At 41.5% G+C, this 24,940-nt stretch overlaps 1 protein-coding gene across 1 annotated transcript in view; it reads left to right on the top strand.

The window, feature by feature from the left end:
- The window catches only part of CNTNAP4 (contactin associated protein like 4), a 285,557-nt gene that overhangs the window by 58,700 nt on the left and 201,917 nt on the right, over positions 1-24,940 (top strand). The gene's annotated exons all lie outside the window — the stretch shown is intronic.

Genomic DNA, 24,940 nt, shown 5'->3' with positions numbered 1-24,940 from the left:
AACTCTTCGCATGAGGTGGCCAAAGTATTGGAGTTTCAGCTTCAGCATCAGTCCTTCCAATGAACACCCAGGGCTGATCTCCTTCAGAATGGACTGGTTGGATCTCTTTGCAGTCCAAGGGACTCTCAAGAGTCTTCTCCAACACCACAGTTCAAAAGAATCAATTCTCTTGCACTCAGCTTTCTTCACAGTCCAACTCTCACATCCATACATGACCACTGGAAAAACCATAGCCTTGACTAGATGGACCTTTGTTGGCAAAGTAATGTCTCTGCTTTTGATTATGCTATCTAGGTTGGTCATAACTTTTCTTCCAAGGAGTAAGCGTCTTTTAATTTCATGGCTGCAATCACCATCTGAAGTGGTTTTTCTGCTCCTGCTCCTGCTAAGTCACTTCAGTGGTGTCTGACTCTGTGCGACCACATAGATGGCAGCCCACCAGGCTCCCCCGTCCCTGGGATTCTCCAGGCAAGAACACTGGAGTGGGTTGCCATTGCATGAAAGTGAAAAGTGAAAGTGAAGTCGCTCAGTCGTGTCCGACTCTTAGCGACCCCATGGACTGCAGCCTACCAGGCTCCTCTGCCCATGGAATTTTCCAGGCAAGAGTACTGGAGTGGGGTGCCATTGCCTTCTCCCGAAGGGGTTTTGGAGCCCCCCAAAATAAAGTCTGACACTGTTTCCACTGTTTCCCCATCTATTTCCCATGAAGTGATGGGACCAGATGCCATGACCTTAGTTTTCTGAATGTTGAGCTTTAAGCCCACTTTTTCACTCTCCTCTTTCACTTTCATCAAAAGGCTTTTTAGTTCTTCACTTTCTGCCATAAGGGTGGTGTCATCTGCATATCTGAGGTTATTGATTATTTCTCCCGGCAATCTTTATTCCAGCTTGTGCTTCTTCCAGCCCAGTGTTTCTCATGATGTACTCTGCATAGAAGTTAAATAAGCAGGGTAACAATAACCAGTGGGCACTGTAAATCCTGATGCAGGGCTCTGGGCACTGTTGCCTGCCTGTGAGACTGACCTTGACCGACAGAGGAGGAGACCTGAGGGATGAAATCTTCCACCTTTGTCCTCAGGGTGGAAAGTTCTGAGCTGTGTCTCCTCAAAAGGCTGCTTGGAAAAACGCCAAGCTTTTCATTTTATCCATACATTCTTTTCCTGATTTTGTTATTACCTGTCTGTGTTTTCTTGTATCTCTTTGAACTTCCTTAAGATGATTATTTTGAGTTCTTTGTTAGACGGGAGACCTTTATTTCTTTGGGGTCAGTTCAGTTCAGTCGCTCCGTCGTGTCCGACTCTTTGCGTCCCCGTGAATCGCAGCACGCCAGGCCTCCCTGTCCATCACCAACTCCCGGAGTTCACTCAGTTTATTAGTGTCTTTTGGTGGTCTCACGTTTGCCTGCCTTTTTGGGGTCTATGTAGCCTTGCACTGGTGTCTGTGCAGTTGAAGGAGCATCACTGGGCAGATTCCTGGGCAGGCAGGCTGGTCCCAGCCTGTCTGAGAGGGACCGAGCTGAATCAAGGGCCACTTCCCGGTGGGCGTGCCTCCCTCCGCGTCCCTGAGTGGGCGGAGCTGTTCCCTGTCTGCTTCGCCGCCGAGCGACCATTCAGTCAGACTGAGGGGGCAGGGACCTCGCCAGACCGCAGCTGACCGCAGCTGCGAGGGCCTGGGGCCAGCTCACGGGGCTGCTTCACGATCTGCAGCCACCCTGAGGGCGACTAGCTTGCTGTCGGGCGCGGTGGGTGTATCTCCTGCCAGACCTCCCCCACCGCAGCTTGGAGTGCGGCGCTGAGCTACAAGGACTGTTTGAGAGTCTCCTTTTGGGTTAGAATCGGTGGGCCCCCCCTCCAGGGACATCGTCAGCAAGTCTCCTGGTGGGTCCCTGGGCCCTGGGCCTGCCGCTGGATCCCAGAGCTCCCACCCAGGCGCTTCTGTCCATGGAGGGCTGCCGGATTGTTGTTGCTAAGCGGGTGTATGTGAGTGAGAGACTTCCTATTCTGCCGTCTTACCGACGACGTCACTTCATATGTTAGGCCTCTGTCTGTCTAATAGTTCTGTAAATAAAAATATGCTCCCGTAAATTGTCTCATTTGATTTTTCACTGTACCCTGAAGCCTGCCCTGCAGATGTAATTCCACAAGAAAAGAGGTAGAAGAATTACACGAATTTAGGACTTCTCTGTTTCTTCTCAAATACAACTTTATGTCAGAGATTTTCTCCCTCAGTGGGAACTATTAGGTCCTTACAGGTCTAAGTTTAAGTCGAAAGCTAGCCTAAGATCCAGTGGTTTGATATTTGTTGTTTTTCTCCTATCTGGATACTAAAACAGAGAAGAAAAGGGGCACATACACAATTGAAGTATAATTGGCTGTATAAAATAGAACTGACTTAATAGACTATACAACAATATCTTGACTGTATAAAAATGAAAAGCAAGATCAGAGACTCCGTGCCAAAATGAGAATGTTTATGTGGGTTTTTACAAAGCCTCATCTTTGACCTTGGCGCTGTGTGTGCCCTCCCTGAGCAAGCTGGTTCACTGCCAGGGCCTCAAGAGGAGGCCTGTGCAGACACCTCCCACATTTGTGCTGGAGGAGAAACATGTCTGACAATCTCCCATCTTGTATTTTCAATTGCTTGCTGGAATTTTCCAACTGCCTGCTAGAAGGCTTGTCTTCCCCAAAAAGCTCGACATAAGACTTGTTAAATATATCACCTCTAAACCAGCTTCTACTTGTAATTATTTTTCTTTTCTGGTTCCTGATGGTTATCTTAATCACCATGGCTTAACATTCTTAGAATCACCTTTTATTTCTCCCTTGATCCCTTCTCCTGAATTTGATAAATTCTTTCTCATACTCTTTTTTGGGGAGAGGGGTTTCCATTGCTACTACCCTAAAGCAGTTTTTGGATTTCTAGCCAAGGTTATTTTAATAACCATTCTATTTTGAAGTCATGTACCTTTGAGGCTTTCCTCAATAAAAAATAAAATTTAAAGCAGTGTCATGACCTTGTTTTTTGCCTGCTTAAGATTTTCAACCTCCTTGCATGTATAGGTATTTCTGAATATACTTTCCAAAGTCTAGCTAATATTCTGAGCGATTGAGCAGATAATTTGGTAGTTTCAAGGAAAGAAGAATAAAAAATGCTTATAAACTTTTCACAAGTTAAACTGTAAGATTTTGTGAATTGTCTACAACTCACAGAGTGCAGACATACTTCATTTTATTGTGCTTTGAAGATACTGTGTTTCTACAGATTTAAGGTTTGTGGCAGCTCTGTGTCAGCCAAGTCTATTGTTACCATTTTTTCAAGAACGTTTGCTCACCTTGTGTTTCTGTGTCACATTTTGGTAGTTCTCACAATATTGCTAACTTTTGTGTTATTATTTTAATTGGTATGGAGATTTGTGGTTAGTGATCTTGATGTTAGTACTATGACTCAGTGAAGACTCAGTAACATTTATTTTTTAGTGATAAAGCTTTTTTAAATTAAATATGTATATGTTAAAAGAGATGCTCTCGCATACTTAGTAGATCAAGTATAGTATAAGCATAACTTTTATATGCACTGGGAAACCAGAAAATTTGTTTGACTCATTTTACTGTGATATTTGCTTTATTGTGGTGGTCTTTATTCCCCAGTATCTCTGAGGCATGCCTGGATAGTTTCTCTTAACTACCCTATCTTTGCTTAATTTATGTGTTATTACTTATATTTCTTCTACAAATAAAATAAATTTACAATATCATAAATACAGGGCTTCCTTGGTGGCTCAGATGGTAAAGAATCTGCCTACAATGCAGGAGATCATGGTTTGATCCCTGGGTTGGGAAGATCCTCTGGAGAAGGGAATGCCTACACACTCCAGTATTCTTGCCTGGAGAATTCTATGGACAGAGGATGAGGAGTGATCATGACTTTAGTACAAAGATTAAATCATAGAAGCTGGGATATGTGAATATTTGAGTATGGTGATTTCATATAAGCATCTAAATCAGACAAGCACTAGGTGGACATTGGACTTACTAGACAAAGATTTTAAATTGTCTTTCAAATATGCTCAAAGAGTCAAAGGAAATAAGGAGAATGAAATCTCAACACATAGAGAACGTGGATTGTAAAGCAAATCTAATTTAGTGTCTTCTAATGTGAGTGTTATGGATTTTTTCTGCAATAGAGGAAAACAGAAGATGTACATCAAAGTTGCATTTCCAATAGCAAAAACCCATCTCATTATTAGTATTATGCTCATGGAGCAAAATAGAATAAAGTGTTCACAGAATTTCTCTCTCTCAGAAAGACACTATCGCAAGCAGTATTTTTCGGTGGTCCTGGATATGGAGTAAACACTATGAGAACATGCTAATAGACCCCTGCTTTCTTCACTGGTACAACTGCTTTGACTTCTGAGTTTTCATCTTCCTTCTACTTGTATGAAAGTGAAGGACTCGACCCTTTGAATCTGGTTAGCCGTGGTGATCCACAAGTGTAGGAGACAGCGTTGATCCTTGTGCTCTGGATCATCTGATGCACATTGCAGGTTGGAAGATGCCCTGGAGCTGGACTGAGGTGGCACTGGGTGGACACAAGAAGCCTTGTTCACAGAGGAGAGTGTGCTGACAGTAACATGTCTCAATGTGACAGTTTTACCAAACTGACGTCACTAGGAAGTGTGGGAGTTGGGGGGGGTATCTTTATTGTGTTGTGCAAAAAAGTGAGCAATACTTTGTGCTTTTTTCTGCATGAAAGTAAACTGGTTCATGTTGGCAAACGTGAGCACATAAGTTCCGGTAATGAAGAATGAAATAAAAAGCATTTTTAATGACAATAATAACTGCTTCAGTGGCTGTTTCTCTCTGTGAGGTGATATGGGGGTGGAAATAGACATGACCTGTCCATTGGTCCTTCGTCTCCCCGTCCAGCTCAGAGAGGCACATGCCACCCACAGCCTAAGGGAAAGAAACAAATTTAAGTGGGTACCCTTTAGATCTAAAATAGAAACAATTTGAAAGGGGAAATGGCCAGCCTAAAGGAATCCCTTTTCCCCATACCCCACAGAGGGAAGAGACATGAGGAAGTAAGTCTGAAGGATCATATTCTATGATGTCTTGTCCTCAAACTAAGTTCACAGTAGGAAGCTTGACAGAACCCTTCATTCACACTCAGGTGTCTGAATGTGAAAGGGTGCTCAGAGTGGGTGCTTGAAGGGGAGACTGCCTGCCCCAAGAGGAGTCACTGGATCACCCTGCTGCTGCACTGCAGAGCTGGCGGTCTGACAGTCCCCACATCAGCCCCGGGTGGCATGTGAGGGAAGCCAAGAATGGATGTGGAAATTAGGGCATGAAGCAGTGGGTGTGGGCAAAGGTCATACCAGGGGTGGGAGGAAGAACATCACAATGTCGTGACAAGGCACGTCCCGACCAACCTGCAACAGATCAACTTGGAGCAGAGTGGAGTGGCTTACGGACCACACAAGACAAGAGTGGTCCCCATCTCCACTGCCCCCAGGGTGGGCAGGAAGGGGGGCAGATCCCTGAGAGCATTTCGAAGCTGAAAGTGACAGAAATAAAATCCTGAATTGACAGAAATCCATAAACTGGACCGAGTTCCTCTGAAATGATTAGATTGATTTTCTGCATTGGACAGAATAGGAACTCAAGAGAGAAAATTAGATTGAGTTAGGAAAAAAAAATGCATTTTTCATACCTGAGGCTACAACTGAGAAATTCATAACTGCAATATGATTCCAACTGCTTTGCTCAAGTAGCTTATCTGAGATATGGTCAGTAACCTGCCAGCTTGTGAGAGCAGGTCTTTTCAGCTCAGCACTGTCAAGTTGGGACCTTGAAATCTGCCATGGAGGCCTTTACACCACAGGAAGTGACAGATGCTGTGAAGCAGGAGTCCTACATACTACTTACTTGGACGTACCTCTCATCAGACAAGATGTAATGATGTCAGAGGAAAAGATACAAGAATTTCTTTTAAGAATTGGACTGTGAACCAAAACAGTTTGACATGCTCCTAGTGCTTAATTGTTTGTTGCTTAAAAAAAGAACCTATAAATATGTAGTTTGTATTTTCACAATGTATTATTAATACATCTGGTTTTCCTCAGTCACATATAAATTAAGATTTTTTTAATTTAGTAAACATCAAGAATGACAGTTAAACCAACTCACTGCAGAAGCTGCCTGTGCAGACCAAACTATCCACCTGGCTGGGCATAGGTTGGTAAAAAGATTGCAAATACCATCTTCTTATAAAAGAATATGAAGAACCATGCATATTATTAGTGATCTTAAAATACTGTTTATTCTGTACATTTACAATTGTGGATGGTCTCTATTTATTAAGTTATCTAAAATCGGTGATCCACCTGTGTACCAAACACAGCACACACACTGTTTGTCCGATGCTGAGAACTGAGTTTGACTGCTGTTTTCCTAGCTTTGAATGAAAGGTTGTCTGCAGTCTGGTTCCCCTATTCCCCTCTCTCTTGCTGTAATGGCCGCGGCCCTTTCACGTCCCCTCACCCACTTCAGTTCAGTTCCTGCCGTCCTGAGAAACGTGCCTCGCCTCTGTCCTCACAGTATTCCTCCCCTCTGAAGGCACCAACCCTTCATTCTGCCTTTCAAAATCCCACCCCCAAACCTGAATGAAATGTTCATATTTCTGCTTCCCTAATCACTCAGCCAGCCCTCACCGTGTCCTGAACTTCCTCGTATAACGCGTATCATCTGCTGATGTGTCATCTTTCATAAAAGATAAAGCTCGTGACGGTGGAAGCCACGTCATAAGTGCTGATGAAGAGGCTCTGAAGTGGAACTGTGTTTAGGGCTGTGCCTGATTTACTGCAGCTCTGTGACCTTTCACAAGTGACTCTACCTCCCCTTGCCTCAGTCTCTTCACGTCTAAAATGGGAAAAATCGTAATTTCTATCACTAAGGCTTATTGTGAGAACGAATAAGTCAGAACAATGAAGTACTTAGTGTGTTGTAGAATATATAGGCAATTTTTATTCATAGCTGGCAGCTCCAGAATCATCCTTAGCATTTCTTTTTTTTTTAATTGAAGTACAGTTGATTTACAATTTTGAGTTAGTTTCAGCTGTACAGCAAGTGATTCTGATATAAGTTATTGTAAGATATTGAGCATAGTTCTGTGTGCTGTACAGTAAATCCTTATTGTTTATCTATTTTATATAAAGTAGTGTGTATCTGTTTATCCCTACTCTTTTTTATCATTTATTTATTTGTGACTGTGCTGAGTCTGCCTTGCTGCGCGGGCTTTTCTCTAGCTGCCGCAGCGGGGGCTGCTCTTAGCTGTGGCGCGTGGACTTACGCGGTGACTTCTCTTGCTGCGGAACTTGGGCTCTAGGGTGCGCGGGCTTCTGTAGTTGCAGCACATGGGCTCAGGAGTTGCGGCTCTGGGCTCTAGATCACAGACTCAACAGTTGTGGTACATGGGCTTGGTTGTTCAGCGGTATATGGGATCTTCCTGGATCAGGAATCAAACTCGTGTTTCCTGCTGGCAGATTCTTTACCACTGAGCAATTAGGGAGGCCCATATTCCACACTCTTAATTTATCCCTCCCCATCCCCTCTTTCCCCTTTGGTAACTGTAAGTTTGTTTGCTATGTCTGTGAATCTGTTTCTGTTTAGTCAGTGAATCCATTTGTATTGTTTTTTAGATTCTACATGTATGTGATATCATATAGTACTTGTCTTTCTGACTTCATTTACTATGACATTTTCTAGGTCAGTCAATGTTGCTGCAAATGCAGTATTTCATTCTTTTTATGGCTGAGTATTATTACTGTGTGAGTGTGTGTGTGTGTGTGTGTGTACACCACATCTTTATTCATTCATCTGTCAGTGGACACTTACGCTGCTTCCGTATCTTGGCGGTTATAAACAGTGCTGCTATGAACACTGGGGTGTATTTATATGTTTTTGAAGAGTTTTCGTCTCTTCTGGATATACCTGGCATTTCTTTTGATTATATATGTGCTGATGGATATGTTGATCACATTTTGGTTCAGGTTTTTGGGATGTATGTTATGGATATTAATGATAGTGATTAGAATGATATTGATAATTCCCTGTGTACAATATTTTTCTCTGTTTGAAAAGTTTGTGTGTGATCTAATACCGAAGACCATAACTAGTCAGTCTGATTAGGGAGGTAAATTCTATATTCTTTGTTATAAGGGATGACATTTAGAGACTCTAAAGAAAAGGTATTCTATAACCTTCTAGTTTTTTGTGCTTAATAATTTTTATTAAGAATTATAAATGTTTACAATAGCTAAGACACAGAAGCCTCCAAGATGTTCATCAGCAGACAGATGGCAGACAAATGTCCAATGGCAGAAAGTTGTGGTACATATACACAATGAAATATTACTCAGCAAAAAAAAAAGAAAAAAAAGAATGCATTTGAGTTAGTTCTAATGAGGTAGATGAAACTGGAACCTATTATACAGAATGAAGTAAGTCAGAAAGAAAAACACCAATACAGTATATTAATGAATATTTTTGGAATTTAGAAAGATGGGAACAACGACCCTATATGCAAGACAGCAAAAGAGACACAGATGTAAAGAACAGACTTTTGGACTCTGGGAGAAGGCAAGGGTGGGATGATTTGAGACAATAACATTGAAACATGTATATTACCATATGTGAAATAAGTGGTCAGTCCAAATTCGATGAATGAAACAGGGCACTCAAAGCCAGTGCTCTGGAACAACCCAGAGGGATGGGATGTGGAGGGAGGTGGGAGGGGGGTTCAGGATGGGGGACACATGTACACCTGTGACTGATTCATGTCAATGTATGGCAAAAGCCACCACAATATTGTAAAGTAATTAGCCTCCAATTAAAATAAATAAATTAATTAAAAGAATTAGAAATATCCTAAATTTCATAGCCTGTCCTTTATTCAACTTTCAATCTCTTATTTCTGTATTCTTCCTATTTTTGAAAGGGTATGAAAAGAGTTTATTAGAAGTGTTTATATTTTTCAAAAATATAAACACTAACCAGTGTAGTTAATCTACACACAAACAATATAATTTATATTTTAAGACATTTAATTATGTTGATACTTTATTAAATTAATTTGTTGTTCAGTCACTCAGTTGTATCCGACTCTTTGTGACCCTATGGACTGCAGCACGCTAGGCTTCTCTGTCCTTCACTGTCTCCCATAGTTTGCTCAAATTCATGTCCTTTGGGTCAGTAATGCCATCCAACCTTCTCATCCTTTGTCATCTCCTTCTCCTTCCTGCTTTCAATCTTTCCCAGCATCAGGATCTTTCTGAGTTAGCTTTTTGCATCAGGTGGCCAAAGTATTGGCGCTTCAGCTTCAGCCTCAGTCCTTCCAGTGAATATTCAGGGTTGATTTCCTTTAGGATTGACTGGTTTGATCTCCTTGCAGTCCAAGGGACTCTCAAGAGTCTTCTCCAGCATCACAGTTTGAAAGCATCAATCCTTGAGCGCTCAGCCTTCTTTATGGTCAAAAATCTCACCTCTGTACATGACTACTGGAAAAACTATAGCTTTGACAGACCTTTGTCAGCAATATGATGTCTCTGCTTTTTAATATGCTGTCTAGATTTGTCATAGCTTTCCTTCCAAGCGGCAAGCCTCTTTTAATCTCACGGCTGCGGTCACTGTCCACAGTGATTTTGGAGCCCAAGAAAATAATGTCTGTCACTGTTTCCATTTTTCCCCCATCTATTTGCCAGGAAGTGGCAAATTAATATTCAGCCAAAATTCATTTATTCAGTGGAATTCAAGATACAATTTCAGATACTACAAAAAAATTGACAGAAATTAATCAGAGTTATATCTTAGAAAAAAATGACATGAAAAGAGTTTAAGATCCTTTAAAAATTTGAATTTGCTCATTAAAAAAGTCTGTCATTTTACTTTGTTACTAGAAAGCAAAACTCTCACAGCCCCTTGACCTTCTGAAATCATCTCAGAGTCTATCTAATTTACTTCAATTGCTCTGAATTTGGCCATATTAGAACAATAAGAGTTTAGCTAATGGCAAGCCTCACTTTTGTGTCTTAGCAGCTTACAAACATTTCTGCCAAGGGGTAAGAATGGTATTCTCATAGGGAACTTGATTCTTAGTTATTAATTTAACAAACATAAATAAACATTTCTGCCAAGGGGTATGAATGGTATTCTCATAGGGAACTTGATTCTTAGTTATTAATTTAACAAACATAAATAAACTATATTATCTCATATTACAGAATTCTTATAGCTAGATTGTGGGAGAAGTGGTATTTGAGTTGTAGCTGAGAGGTGGAGGAAACGAAGTCCTGGCTGAGTGAGAAGCATAAGGATAAGTATAATTCAAATGAAATTGTGGAGAATGAAAACAGACTTCATAAAAAAAAATAGACTATTTTTCTGAGGCTCCAGTGCCAGACTGAAGTTGCATTTAGTGCTGTGCCAAAAAGGATGCTCTTTGCAACCAGGAGAAAAATGATTCAACTTGCTTTTACCAAAACAACTCTGGGAATGGTGGCAAAAACAGGTCGGTTATCTAAAAGGCACATATTGAAGATTTTTAGGAAGAGTAGACTATCAGGCTCAGAGTACAATTTCCTGATTTCCTTTCCAAAGCCTGTAAACGTTTGCAAACCCCAATGGCCTTGCTTCCTTCATTCTTATCCCCCTTAGAAGGCCTGCCCCTCTGTTCTACAGTGACTCACTCATAGCATTCTGAGTCCTTCACACTTCCCCAGGATTCCCGTTCTTTCAATTTTGTATGTTTCAGATTTCCCTTCCATGGATGACTCTCCTCTCAGCACCACCATCCAGAAACTTTTCTAAGCTATCATCCTTGACTTTGTTGTTTCCCAGCTCCTTGCCCTCCCAGCATCTGACATCAAAGCGATTGTCCACAGGGCATCAAGGCCCGCCAGTCTCCCTCCCTGGGATCTCTCAGATGCCTTCATGTCTCCTCATTCTTTCATTTACTCACTTCAAAGCCGTATCCCCAGCAACTAAAAATAAATACAGAAAATAAGTTGAATTGAGTGGTTGACACTTGGACTTAAACTAAAGTAGGAATCATGAAAAGCAAAGGGGACAATGACAGCACTTTGGAGATGATGTTGACCAGATTTGGCCATTTCTACACATATAGAAATTTGTATTATTGAAAGGGGATAATTAGAAATGATTTTCACATTTTAGTCTGAGCGACTTGAAGATGGAAATGATGTGGCCATCTGGTTTTGACAGGAGGTAAGGCATCCATTTTTGGAATGTTGAGTTTGAGATATCTATAGGGCATCCATGAATAGATATATAGGAAGCATTCAGGATTTAGAATTTAGATTTCAAAGGAAAGTCAGAGCTAAAGATAAAGGTTCAGGCCTCATCATCTAAAACAACAACAACAAAAAACTAATCATTGCAGCCAAAGGCATGAGAAATGGTGTCCACTGAGAATGTAAAGTAAAAGAGGAGAGAGCAGTTGTGTTAGCTTTTCAACAAAAGTGGAGAAAGGAAGCTCTCTGAAGGATGCTGAAAAGGGCTGGCCAGGGGAGTGAGGGGAAAACCCAAGAAGTTGCAGTGTCACCTGGAGCTGAGGATGCTCTTAGTAACAGCTGTTTGGTCATGAAACATTTCCTGATAGTTTTATTTGCAGCTCTGTTATTGACTTAGGCACATATTCTAAAGATGCAGGATGTCAGCATAGCAAAAGCAAACAGCTGTTTTTCTTTTGTTGAAGGCATCATCCTTCAAGAGTCATGTAAATCATGAATTCCTATTGAAACTCTGCCTAAAGACCATCTGGGAGGTCCCCTTAAATATATGGGAAGGGAGATGGGAAGCAGGTCCGGGAGGGTGGGGACATGGGTATACCTATGGCTGATTCTTGTTGATGTATGACAGAAAACCAGAAAAGCTTATAAAGCAATTATCCTTCAATTAAAAAATTAAAACAAAATATACAGATGTAAAAAAATATAGCATGCATGCAGTCATATTGTTTCTCCGGTGTTTTATGAAAAGAGCCAAAATCCTAGGATTGTGTATATTTGCAAAAGATCTTTTTCTTTACAAAGCACAGTTAACACACTACAGTACTCTTCTACTCAGTTACATGTTTGTTGAAGGAAAAATTGACGCCTTTAAATACAAATATAAAGATCTTGGCATTTATGTTTAACAGGCTCAGCTGACTCTGGAAATATTATGTTCATATTTCTTGAAATTGTGAATTGCTCATTTTAAAACTACTTTATGGAGGTGTGATTGATATGCATTAAGCTGTACATATTTAATACATACAACTTGATGAGTTTGGAGATAAGTATATACCCATAACACCATCACCATAATCACAGCCCTAAACTTACTCATCACTTTCAAAAGTCCCCATTCATTTATTTTTCTTAAAAAAGTTTTGATGGTAATTTAAAAACTTGAAATGTAAAATTCTAAACCCTGAAGGTATATTCCAAACAGTATTGACAAATTAACTTTTTTTTTTTTCAGAAAAAGAATATAGTAAAAGCAAAAACAATTGCAGTATGATAAACCATGTTGATAACTGAATTTTCATTTTCATCAAAAGTGCTATTTGTTTTTGTCGTTGTTCTGGCTGTCATCACGACCATGCGCAGAGTTGCTCCTGCCAGGACGCTGTTCTCAGTGGCCGCATTCTCCTGTGTGGTGATGGAATGTGCAGGGAGGCACCGGCATGCGGGAGAGAGGCACAGTCTTGGCTGGAACAACTTGAAATTGACAAGGCAGAGCATGACCTACTTTTGGGGTCCATCTTTTCTGATCCAGAAAGTGTTTGCATTAACTCTCATTCCCAGCTGGAAACACCACTTTATTATGACTCAGTGGATCAATGAACACTAGGAACCATGAACCATGATAGGTGGCCTGACAGTCGTGTGAAAGGCCTCATTGGTTCGAGTGGAAATGAAGCTGCCTTGTGAGACTCCCTTTTTTTTATCAAGATGGACAATTTAGAACTTTCCATTATACATTGCAAATAGTGAAAAGGTAGAGATACACAGAACAAAATGATGCATTTTTTTCCCCCTTCTCCTTGTGCTTCCCCACCTTTCACATCCTGGCGGACTCAACTGAGCTCCCTCAAAATAAGACAATTTTTATCTTTGTGAAGCCAGGGCAATGCAGGCTATCCTTTCTGATACAGAATAATTGGTGGTATATCATTTTAGAAAGTGTTTATCTCTAAGTTTAGGTTATACAGTCACAAAATGACAAGTTTATAACCATAGGCTAAAATCAGATTAATAAATTTAAAAAGTTTAATTGGAAAAAACCACCCAACAGTGGTTTGTTACACTTATGTCCATTTCGAGTCTTCACAATTTTGGCACAATAAACTATTGAAAAATCTAATATGTTGAAATTTGATTTGTTTTGTATAATGAAGTAAAGAAACCATTGGACACACAGGTAATAATTGAGAATAATGTTTAAAAAATCTAAATGTATGTCCATCACTGGCAAAGTTAATGGCCATGTATCACAGTTTGGACATAAATCTCATAAAAGCATATTTTTCCTCTGTATTTTTTTAAAAAACTATAACCCTTGTGTGTTCCTCTATTTGTACATAGGCCAGGAGCCAGATGGAGCTGGCTAGGGTGCTTGGATGTTAGAGGAAGCAATTCATTTGTATAGCAAAAGAGTCTGCCATCCAAAGCATTTCTGGAATTGAATGTGAGCACAGAGGAATATTGTACCTGCTGGCTTCAGACACCAAATCCTATTTGTATCTAACTGCACTGTGCAATTGTAGAACACTACATTATTAAAGACAGTAGATTGTGTGTGTTCATGTGTATGTGTGTGTGTGTGTGTGTTTATTTCTCTCTTATTTGTGCCACAAATCGGTGTGATGCCCAGTGAATGTTGAGTGATTCTGCTCTAGAGTGTAAACTTGACTGTATCAATGCTATGCATATGGCAAAATTTTTTTTTATCAGATACATACATCGATTCTGGTTGACCCCCCATGTACACATGGAAATGTTCTTGACAATCCACATATAGTTTTGAAAATCATAAATTATATAAAAATGCATAATCAGCAGCTTTGAGGATGTTAAGCACACCCACAAAATACTCATAAAGATACTCTAGTATCTTTCACCATTCAGATTTGAAATATTGGTTGATCTGATTTTCTCAGGCCAGTTTCAAACCTCTGAGACTGCAAAGTTATATTAGTAGTTGAGAAATAACATGGAAACACCATGTATTTTTCAGTTTTGTCAAAACTTTAGCAGTTGAGTATTCTTTTCAGTTGGGGAAGACCCTGCTTGCTCTTCACTTCAGAGACTGTTTCCCATTTGTGCCCACCATAACACCATCACCATAATCACAGCCCTAAACTTACTCATCACTTTCAAAAGTCCCCATTCAGGTCACCTCAACCCACCCCCACCTCTGCTGAGTATAAGACCCCCCCTTTGGATGTGTCAGTCCCTTCTAGGTAAATGCTAAGACCTCCTGATTTCCTAATCTTCCCATTACACATTTCCAAAATGCAGTTGGCATCAGCGGAGCGCAGATGGTGTCTTGGCATAGTTGGCTGGGGGGCTTCCCTGGCACGTGTTGGTGACTGTGTGATGTCCACCAGAGATCATTGACTGGATCTTTCTGTCCCAGTTCAGGGCAGCCTGAGTGTGGTTTGCTTGGTCCTGGCCCTGTGTTTGTTGATGTGCGCTGCCGAACTTAGTGACCAGTGAGTCCCTTTGGCTGTTCTCTTGGCAAAGGCCATCACCTATTCTGGGTCCCATTGCACCTCTTGTTTCATTTAGATTCCCTGAAGCTGGTTGTGACATTCTTTTGGTTAATAGGTAGAGAATATGTACAGTGATCTTCGGGCATTGTTACTCCTGTGAAGGGGAATCCCTGGTGGCTCAGTGGTAAGGAATTTGCCTGCAATACAGGAGATGTGGATTCAATTCCTGGGTCAGGAAGATCCCCTGGGGGAGGGCGTGGCAACCCACTCCAGTATTCTTGCCTGAGAAATCCCATGGACAGAGGCGTCTGGTGGGCTGCAGTCCATGGGGTCCCGAGCTGGACACTACTGAGTGACTAACACATACACAATCCACCACCACCACTACAGTGAAGAATCCCTCTGGTTAGCTCTAGTCAGACCCTCATTCATTTCTAAGCCTTGTTCTTTATCTTCTCAGACTCTGTGTAATGGTTTCTGGGGAGCATGACTCATAAGGTAGAAAAATGAAAAACACATCATTCTAATAAAAAAACCCAATTATCTCATCAAAGAAAATTGCACTGGATTGAGTTAAAAAGACAAGAAACACTATTCAAGTCTATAGCAATGGGGGTCAAGACTTCTGCAGTAGGGGAGAGAGGGGGAACTGTTGAAATCAAGATGGGGGAATTTTTAAGCACTGAGCTGAGCTAATGGAAAAGTACTGGAGAACATTAGGGGACCTTGGTCAGTGTGCTTAGGGCATTTGTGTCTGCTAATTGGTGCTTATGGAAGTTAAGCTCCTGCCCTCCCTGCAGAGGCTGGGAGATAGGGGTCTATCTTTCTTGATTATACTTCAGAGGGATGACTCAGATTCTTGAGAAAGACATTCTTGGGTTGTAAAACTGTAAAGAGGCTTCATGAAGATTTCCATTTCAAGGGACAGAGAAATAATTTACAATGGCAAATTCCCTAAATTAAATGCTCTGAGAAAAAGGGAGGCTGGGTTCTATGGTCAGAGGAAAAAAAACTGTCTAAAGTTTAGTCAGGCTGTGAGGGGCATTAAGGCTGTTTTGGCCACAAACGTCACTAATCATTTTTCCTATTGCCTGTGAAAGAAAAGTTTCCACGATAAAATAACACTTAAAAAGCGATAAATAATGGGATTAAATAAAATACGTGTATTTAATACTAAGTTCAACAAACACCTAAGCCTACAGGTAAACATATCTTATTCATTGGGGTTATAATGCTGTTTTAATGTTGTAGCATTTTCTCAAATTGGAAAAACATTAAATGATTTAATCAATCAAATTCTGCACTTTTTTTTGGAACCTCTTTTGATTATACTGTGTCCTAGTATTGCTGGCTTTTCCAGTCATTATGTGGAAATGATGTCTGTCGGGTATAAGAGAGTGACTTCGGTTTCTTGACCCAGGAGTGATATGAGGACATTTGGCTCATGACAGCTTATCATCTCTCTCTGGCTGGGGAAGATAAAAAAAAAGGTAGGGAAGCAAAAATGGTTTTTCAGTCTCTGGGATATTGTCAGTATGCTCTATCTGATGCATGAGGTCATTTACTGAAATGACCTGCCTCACTGTAGTAGATCTAAATCGAAACTTTTAGAAAAGTATTATAATGGCCTTAGAAAGCAAAACATGGGCAAATCCTGATTACCATCTGAATTTTCAGACATCATGTGCTCAGAGTAATTTTTCCAAAACTACTAATTTGAGTGAAATAAAACTGACTGTAGTGGAATTAAAGCACAGAATTTGGCATTTTTGCAATTTTATTCTAGTCTTCTAAGATGAAATTTGGCTGTCCCCAAATTTGCACATCAAATATACCAATCAAAATGCCTGAGCAGAGAAAGGATGTAAATATTTACTGATCAATCCACTGAATTATTAAAGACTTCAGAAATGTTTGATCTGGCAATGCAAGAAGTAGGGCTGAGAGTCAGCCTGCCAATTTGCTGGGAGGAAAAATTGATCAACAGCAAAGCACTAAAACCTAGGAGAATTTAGTAAGGTATTATTAATTTAGAACCTTGCTGGGGAAATAAAGTGAAAAGCGTCTCTTTTTTTACTGTATCAAAAAAAGCTGAAAACAAAGCAATAAATATATCTAGGAAATAATAGTTCACAAGTGATTAAGCTAGGTACCTTTGGGGTGATTGGTAGACATTGTGTGTATGTATGTGCGTGCCTGTGTGTGTGTGGATGTGTGTCTCAGCCAAGTGCTTGAAGTTTTCTCTTTGAACACCTCATTGAAAATGCCATTTTGCAAAGAGAAGTGTCTTGTGCTCTTATTTAGTTTTAGCTTTTACCACTAGGTATAATATGTTCAGATTTTGTATATAAATTTATACAGTCTTACTACTTTCATTACAGATTTACTTAATTCCTTTATGCATTGAATAGTTGTTAAGCTCCTACCATGTGTCAGGCAGTGTGCTAGACACATAGGATCTATCTTTGAACAAAACAGGCAAAGACTGTAGGCCTCGTTGAGCTTATATTCTAATAGGGCAAGATAAATGATAAAGAAATATAGTAAATAAGAAATTATGTGTAAATATGTCAATGTCTGGCCAGAAAAAAAAAAAAAAAAGAAAACTGGTTTGGATGAAGTGGTTTGGAGCAGGACTGCTGGGTGGAAGGAATTTTAATAGGGAAGGTCAGGAGATACAAGCTTGAATGAGAGCATCACATCTGAGCAGACCTGATGGTAGCAATGATGTTAGCCCCAGCTTTCTCAGAGAAGAGCACTCCGGGCGGAAAGGATAGCTTATCACAGGGTCGTATGGGAGATGGGAGAATGACACTTGCTTGGAGAATCTCGAAGAGGCCGTTGTTGATGGAGTTTCCTGATCTGGAAAGCTAGATCTGGTGTGGGAGCCTTGCAAGGGAGGCAGGTCATGTGAGGAATCTGGAGGCTGTAGAGCGATGACTGTGCCTTCCACCGTGTGTGGAAGTTAGTGTAGTGTTTTGAGCACAGAAATAACTTAAACCTGTTGTGTAGAGGATGGAGTCCTGCTGACCAAAGGGAGAAGCAGGGAGACTTGTTAGCTTGCTATGGCGAGAATCCAGGCTGGATTAGAAAGGCGCACCAGTGAAGACGGAGAAGTCCTCTGATTCTGTAGAGTTGAGTAATACCAGCAGTATTTTTGTTAGCTTGGTAGAATGGTGAGAAAGAAAGAAAGGAGTCGAGCACACTCTGCTTTTTGGGGTTTTTTTTTGCCCTAAAAATCGTTAAGAATGGAATTGTCATAAACTAGTTTGGGGAAGCATGTGAATAGAGTGGATAGAGTGGGGTTTGGTGGAAGAAAAGGCGTTTGGTTTGGGAAATGTTAAAGATATCAAGCAGTGAATCTAATATCAGGGAAGAGTTTGGCGATGGAGATATAAACTAGGGAATTTCTGGCACATGATATTTTTAAGTCCTTGAGGCCGAGAGGGGCCATCCAGGGGTGGATGAAGATGGAAAAGACACAGGGCGAAGGACTGAGCCCTGGAGCATCTCAGCCTTAAGAGAGAAGAGATAAAAGGAAAAACTGTCACTGGAGATGGAAACGAAGCAAAAAATAAACTAAGAAGAGGGACTTCCCTGAGGGTCCAGTGGTTAAGACTCTGCGCTTCCACTGCAGGGGCCATGGGTTCAATCCCTGGTGGGGGAAGTAAGATCCCACATGGCACATGATGTGGCTAAAACATTTGAAAAATAAATAAACTAAGAATAAGGTTAAGAGAATGAGCTTTTGAGGAAATTAAGTAAACAAATAATATCAGGGCATTAGGAGTAGTCGAATGTCTCAGATGTCGCTGACAGGCCAAGTGGTAGTCAGACCCATTGATTTAGCAATACAGAATTCTTCGGTAATCTTGACAAGAGCAGCTTGAGTTAAGTGACGTGGACTGAAAGTCTAATTGACACTGGCCTAAGAGAGAATGAGATCAGAAACACTGTAAAGAATGCGTATGGACATTGTACTTGAATTAACATATTACCTTAATAGAAAAAATAGAATGGAGTCAACAGAAGTTTTTTTTTTTCCTTTTAAAATGTGGAAAATAACAGCATGCATGTATATTAGTGGGATCCATTAAGGAGAAAAAAATAATGAAGACAAGAGTGAAGAATTGCTGGTGCAGTGGCCTGAGTGGATTTAGCACAGTGGAAGGGGCTGCCCAATGGCTCATGTGCAAGGAGATAAACCAGTCCATCCTAAAGGAAATCCACCTGAATATTCACCAGAAGGACTGATGCTGAAGCTGAAGCTCCTCCAGTACTTTGGCTACCTGATGCGAAGAGCTGACTCATTGGAAAAGACCCTGATGCTGAGAAAGATTTAATGCAAAAGAAGGGGGTGGCAGAGGATGAGATGGTTAGATCGCATCACTGACTCAATGGACATGAGTTTGAGCAAACTCCAGGAGTTGGTGAAGGACAGGGAAGCCTGGCGTGCTGCAGTCCATGGGGTCGCAAAGAGTCGGACACGACTGAGCGACTGAACAGCAGCAGCACCGGGAAAGCGCGGGGCTGCCCTGCGGGCCCAGCGGGACTCAGGGATGCTGACTGTGCCATCAGAACTGCCTCTCGCTTCATCTCTCCAGTCTGCTCGGGTCTTTGCTGCTTCACCGAGGTTTTCCTCGACCATTGCTCCTACAACTCGATGCCTAATTCCCATCCTTTCAGCTTTCACAGCAGAAAAGAGGGTTGTTCTCTAACAGTCTCCGTAAAATCCAGGAATTGCCCTGCTGGCTAGGCTAGCTGGCCTGCCCATGCTGTGACAGTCTCTGCAGGCAGGGGCAGCTGGGCCAACATTCAGGAGTAAACATGCGGCAAGACGAGCCAGGCACGGAGCATCAATAGAGTTGTGTTTCTTCCAGTGAAAAGAACAGCACTGGTAGAATACAAAGCTTGATAAGGTTCTCAATGGTGGCCCCAGGACACTGCAGACCATTTAAGGGAGCCGGACAAATATTGACACAATTTTTTTCTGATCCTTTTACCTTATTGTAATTCACTGTCAAGATCAAAATGATCCAGGCCAGTTTACACTTGTGAGGAAATCTAGATGAAATCACATGTGAAAAAAAGAACCATAGAGGGAAATTTCCCCTATGCGAGTTTTAATTAAGCCAGTTACTTTGTGGAAGTGCAGATGCCCTCATGGTGGCTACGGTTGTTACTGAACTGTGTTCCCGTCTGTCTTGTGTCCTTGAGCACCTGTATCCTTCTGTGCTTTAAATCTTGAGAAAAATGGCTTGCCCTTTCCTGTGTTCCAACCTTTACAAAGTCGACAAGCTCTGTGACACGTCACCTTCACTGATGACCATCAGCAGTGGCAGTCATGCCATTTTTAATATTAGTAGGGGATAGATGAGATTCTTTTCTATATTTTAAGGTTCCAACCAAGAGTACTTTATCTTCAGTTTTTCTTTCACTTCTATGAAATTGTAAAATGTTCCTCCATGTCCTGAACTAAATATTGACGCTACCTAGTAGATGGAATGTGAGGATCTTAAACACAATTCAGCCAGCTGGTTATTTATATTTAAATAACACTGAATATACTATTTGAATATATTATTGGGGTAGAATATACCACCCTGAGGCAATGATAGTTGTATAATTATTTCAAGGTTAAAGAATGAAAAAGGAGGAGATTTTTAAAAATGAGATTCTAATAGATTAAAATCATTTTAAAAATAATTTTTCATCTATACTAAAAATTTGGGTTATTTTACTTAGCTTCTGTAAAGCTCTTTTTTAAATAAAGTTTCACTTGAAAAGAAGAGATATTAAAACATTTCATCTCACTAAATAATTTTAATAATTAAGTTTAATATTGTGCATAAAATTTCTAGTGACTTAGCATACAGTAGGCACCAGATAATTTTTAGTTTGCTTTTCTTAGCAACATATATTATAAAGCCAGTTCTTTAGGAACCTGATGTTTAAAAGCAGGAGGCAGCAGACACAAGAGATGCTGTATTTTGTGGTCATTCAGTAACTAAATTTTTTCAAAGCTCAACTTTACTGTGATGGTAACTCTTTGGAGTTGATAGCGGTAATAATTGTTTTATGGCTCAAAAAGTAACAGCCATGATATACTCACATGCTTGCTGTGTGTGGGAGAAATCAATAAGCACTTGTGCTTCTTAAATTTAAATCTCACAGCTGTACTACAGTGCTTTAAAAGTCTCATCAATGAGTGGAAGGGTCTTAAGTGTGAAGTTTCAGGCTGTGATACGAAGATGCAAGAAATGTTTCTGTTTGAATAAATTTATGCCATTTTATTATGCCAAGTCTCAGTAGTGAGGCCAAGGCAGGAGAAAAAGGAGCGTGGAATAGGGGGAGGAGGACTGCGGTGTGGGGAAGGAAAGAATGGAGGGACAAGACTCGGTCTTGTCGATTAAGCATCAGTAACCGTGGAATGCTTGGTGTTCAGGGGCAAAGAACCCACCTGGCGATGCGGGAGGCCTCTGCCTGGGGTAGCTTGGCCTCAGCTGCAGCTGCACTTTGGTTTCATGTCCCTACATGTCATCAGAGGCCGGCACAACTGAAGGATGCTGAGTTCTACACCCATGTCTATATGCCTGTGTCTGTGTCCTTACATTTTCCACACTACTATTCAGCATTTGTTTTAAAATCAGAACCTTCAAAACTCCATCACACACTTACACCATGTGTATCTTCAGCGCTGCATGGTTTAAAACCCTGTTGCAATCTCAGGATTCCCTGTGGCTGGATTATCCTGCTGACATGACTTGGTAAAGCCTGGGAGCATCTGAATTCCCATTACCTTATTGGTGTACCTCGTTAATGACATCGCTTGATTAGCATATCAGTAGTACCTTTTCACCACAGGTAAGAAATTGAAATGTTCAAGGTCAATTAACTGCAAATGTTTCAAGTCGGTTGGTTCAGCTATAACGGTGAGTGATGCTGGGAAGAGGGAGCGGTCAGTGAGAGACGCCTCGTGCTCCTGATGAGAATTGATGATCCAATTTTCACTCACTGGAATCATGCTGATTCTTTTTTTTTTTTTTCCCCTCTCACTGTGCTTCTCTCACATGTTTGTGTTTTAAACAGTGGTCTATAAAGGAATGTCAAAAGTGCCACAGAAATATTATGCTACTCTGTATTAAAAATATGTCTTCATGACCGACTTTAGACCTTTAAAATTAACTAGAAAGAGCAAGAAACAAAATGACTCAGTATTTTTCTCAAAGGTGTAAGGTGATGTAGATAAAATTCCAAACATAGAGACTCCAGGGAAAGATGATGGCTGGCTGGAGGCACTTCGTCCGTTCTTTCCTTTTCTATGTAAAGAAAGAAGATAAAAAATGCAGAGAGAGTTGCAACGTACCTGCCAACTATGCTACTGATATTAACCAAGCACCCTTGGTGAACATCAGACCCCAGAAACTTTCAACTTGAAGACTTTTGATAGACCTGTGGCAGAACAGTAAAAATTAGATTGAACACTGGAGGGAAGTTTCTACCCATTCACCCCTCCTGTCATGTATCCATACTTCAAAGACGTGGTCTGTTGTTAACTCTAGAGAGGGAAGATGACCCTACTGCCAGGTAGCCAAATCCTGAAATTCCCCAACCCTGGCTGCTGCTGTCTTTTCTACATCCATTATGACACATCCACTTACATGTCGTAACAGTAGGCGGGCGCACTGCCGTGTCCTGGTTCAGAGCTCGGTGCGTCTTGCTGCTCTGCAGACTGGTGCAAGGCGTTCAGACCCTCTGTGTCTCAGCACGGCGCTTGGAGAATTAAGCAACAGTGCCTTCACAGTGTGCCCAACGCAAAGTACTCACTGCGTAAATACTAAGTAATACCACGGTAAAATAAGTGGGAAAGTTGGATGGAGTTTCATTACATCCTGAGAAGTGAAATATGGTGAAGGAGTTGGCTTAGATTTTAAAATAATGCTATGAGAGCAGTTTGCAGTCAGGGTTCAAGAGCTCCCTGAGCTATTTTTGGTCAGGTGCTATTTAAGGTGTTCTTCAGAGCATTCAAAAGTAAGTTCTCTTCCACATAGATAACAGACTGCATGAGAGATGCCCTTTGTGGACAGCAAAGCCATGCTAGATCAATGACACCAAGGCACTCAGATTACAGCCAAGTCCCTTGTCTACCCAGCGCGCCTTCTTACTTAAAATGTAAGAGTTTTTCCCCATCACCTAAACATGGTAGATGGTGCCCCAAAGAACTCTACTCATCCAGCTTACCAGCCCAAACCACACATTCTCCAAGGGCAAATACAGAGAAAAGTAAAAACACACCAGTAAAAACTGCACAATCTCTAAATATTTTGGGTCCCTAAGGAGAGCATTGTACTTTCGATGTATAGAGTGAAAGACACTTTTGAACAACGATTCCCTCCAAGACAGAAGGAAATTTGAAAAAAAGCATCTATTTCTAAAGACTATGTAGTAAGTAATCTCAGGACGCATACCTGAATACAAGCGGGAGTTAGTGTGATGCTGTCAAGAGAGGACGTTATAGGAATAGAATTCTTTTAAAAGATGCTGCCTTGACTCATTTTGTGGTCCTGACTAGAGCCAGGTTAGTTCCCCTTCTTGAGCAGCTGGTTATGTCCAAACCCAGCCCCTCCCCTCACACCCTCTGTGGCCACTACACATCTGAACGGGTCACGCTGCAGCCAGGTGCAGACGCCTGGACACAGCCCCTGCTGCCCGGAGCCCCTTCACATTAGCCAGTCCACACAGGGCACACAACAGCTAGCTAACTCCTCCCCGCTCTGCATACGTCAGCTGCTCCCTTCAGCTTCAGCTACTCATCCTTTCTGGGACATACTTCCCTCCATGGTCTGCCTGGCAATCTTCTCTTTGAAGCTGGGAGTAACACAGAGTTCTGCTTGTCCTTACTCAGACTGTCACTGTGTTGTCTGCCACCCAAAAGATTTTTAAATCTTATTAAAGCAGGTTGTTCACACAGATGTCTCCCTTTAGGCCTCACAATGCTATGCGCTGCACCATAATAGTAAATATTGTGTAAATAGTAAATAGTAAACGGACTGTCACCACACCCCCATTCCTAGATAGGATACAACTAGTGATGTGTTGGAGAACTGGCTGGAGTCGGAGTGAGTACTGATATGCAGAGTTTGCCAGTGTTCATGGTTTAAATACTCTCACTATGGCCAATTGCAAAGATGGCTATGTTTAATAATCATCTTGTAGAATTCCTGAAAGTGTAATCATCTCTTGCCTGTTGCTGCAAGCCAGTTATCACTGGATGGAACTCTCCATCACTTACTGTATTATTGCTCCCTGTACCTGCCTCACCAGTAACATTTCCCAGGTGTGTTTCCAGCATGCTTTTCATGTCTGTTCCTCCTGTGTGCTGTGCTGTGCTCAGTCGTGTCTGACTCTCTGTGACCCCATGGACTGTAGCCCGCCAGGCTCCTCTGTCCCTGAGATTCTCCAGGCAAGAACACTGGAGTGGGTTGCCATGCCCTCCTCCAGGGGATCTTCCCAACCAAGAGATCGAACCTGCATCTCCTTTGTCTCCTGCATTGACAGGCAGATTCTTTACCATCTGAGCCACCAGGGAATAAGACTGTAAACACAGTCAAGGCAGGAATGATCCCTAGACCATTCTGGTATTCTGGGGCTTAATGCTGTCCCTCTTTCTCTAAGGAGTCTAAACATCATCAGACATTTAGAGGCCATTTCCAAGTTCCATGTTCAGTTCAGTTCAGTCACTCAGTCATGTCCGACGCTTTGAGACCTCATGAACCTCAGCACGCCAGGCCTCCCTGTCCCTCACCAACTCCCGGAGTCCATCCAAACCCATGTCCATTGAGTCGGAGAGGCCATCCAACCATCTCATCTTCTGTCGTCCCCTTCTCCTCCTGCCCTCAATCTTTCCCAGCATCAGAGTCTTTTCAAATGAGTCAGCTCTTCGCATCAGGTGGCCAAAGGATTGGAGTTTCAGCTTCAACATCAGTCCTTCCAATGAACACCCAGGACTGATCTCCTTTAGGATGGACTGGTTGGATCTCCTTGAAGTCCAAGAACTCTCAAGAGTCTTTTCCAACACCACAGTTCAAAAGCATCAATTCTTCAGCACTCAGCTTTCTTTATAGTCCAACTCTCACATCCACACATGACCACTGGAAAAACC

Source organism: Bos indicus x Bos taurus, chromosome 18 (genome assembly GCF_003369695.1).
Source record: "Bos indicus x Bos taurus breed Angus x Brahman F1 hybrid chromosome 18, Bos_hybrid_MaternalHap_v2.0, whole genome shotgun sequence".
Classification (NCBI taxonomy): Eukaryota; Metazoa; Chordata; class Mammalia; order Artiodactyla; family Bovidae; genus Bos; species Bos indicus x Bos taurus.
Note: the sequence above shows the minus strand (reverse complement) of the source record. Positions and strands in the feature narration are given on the sequence as shown.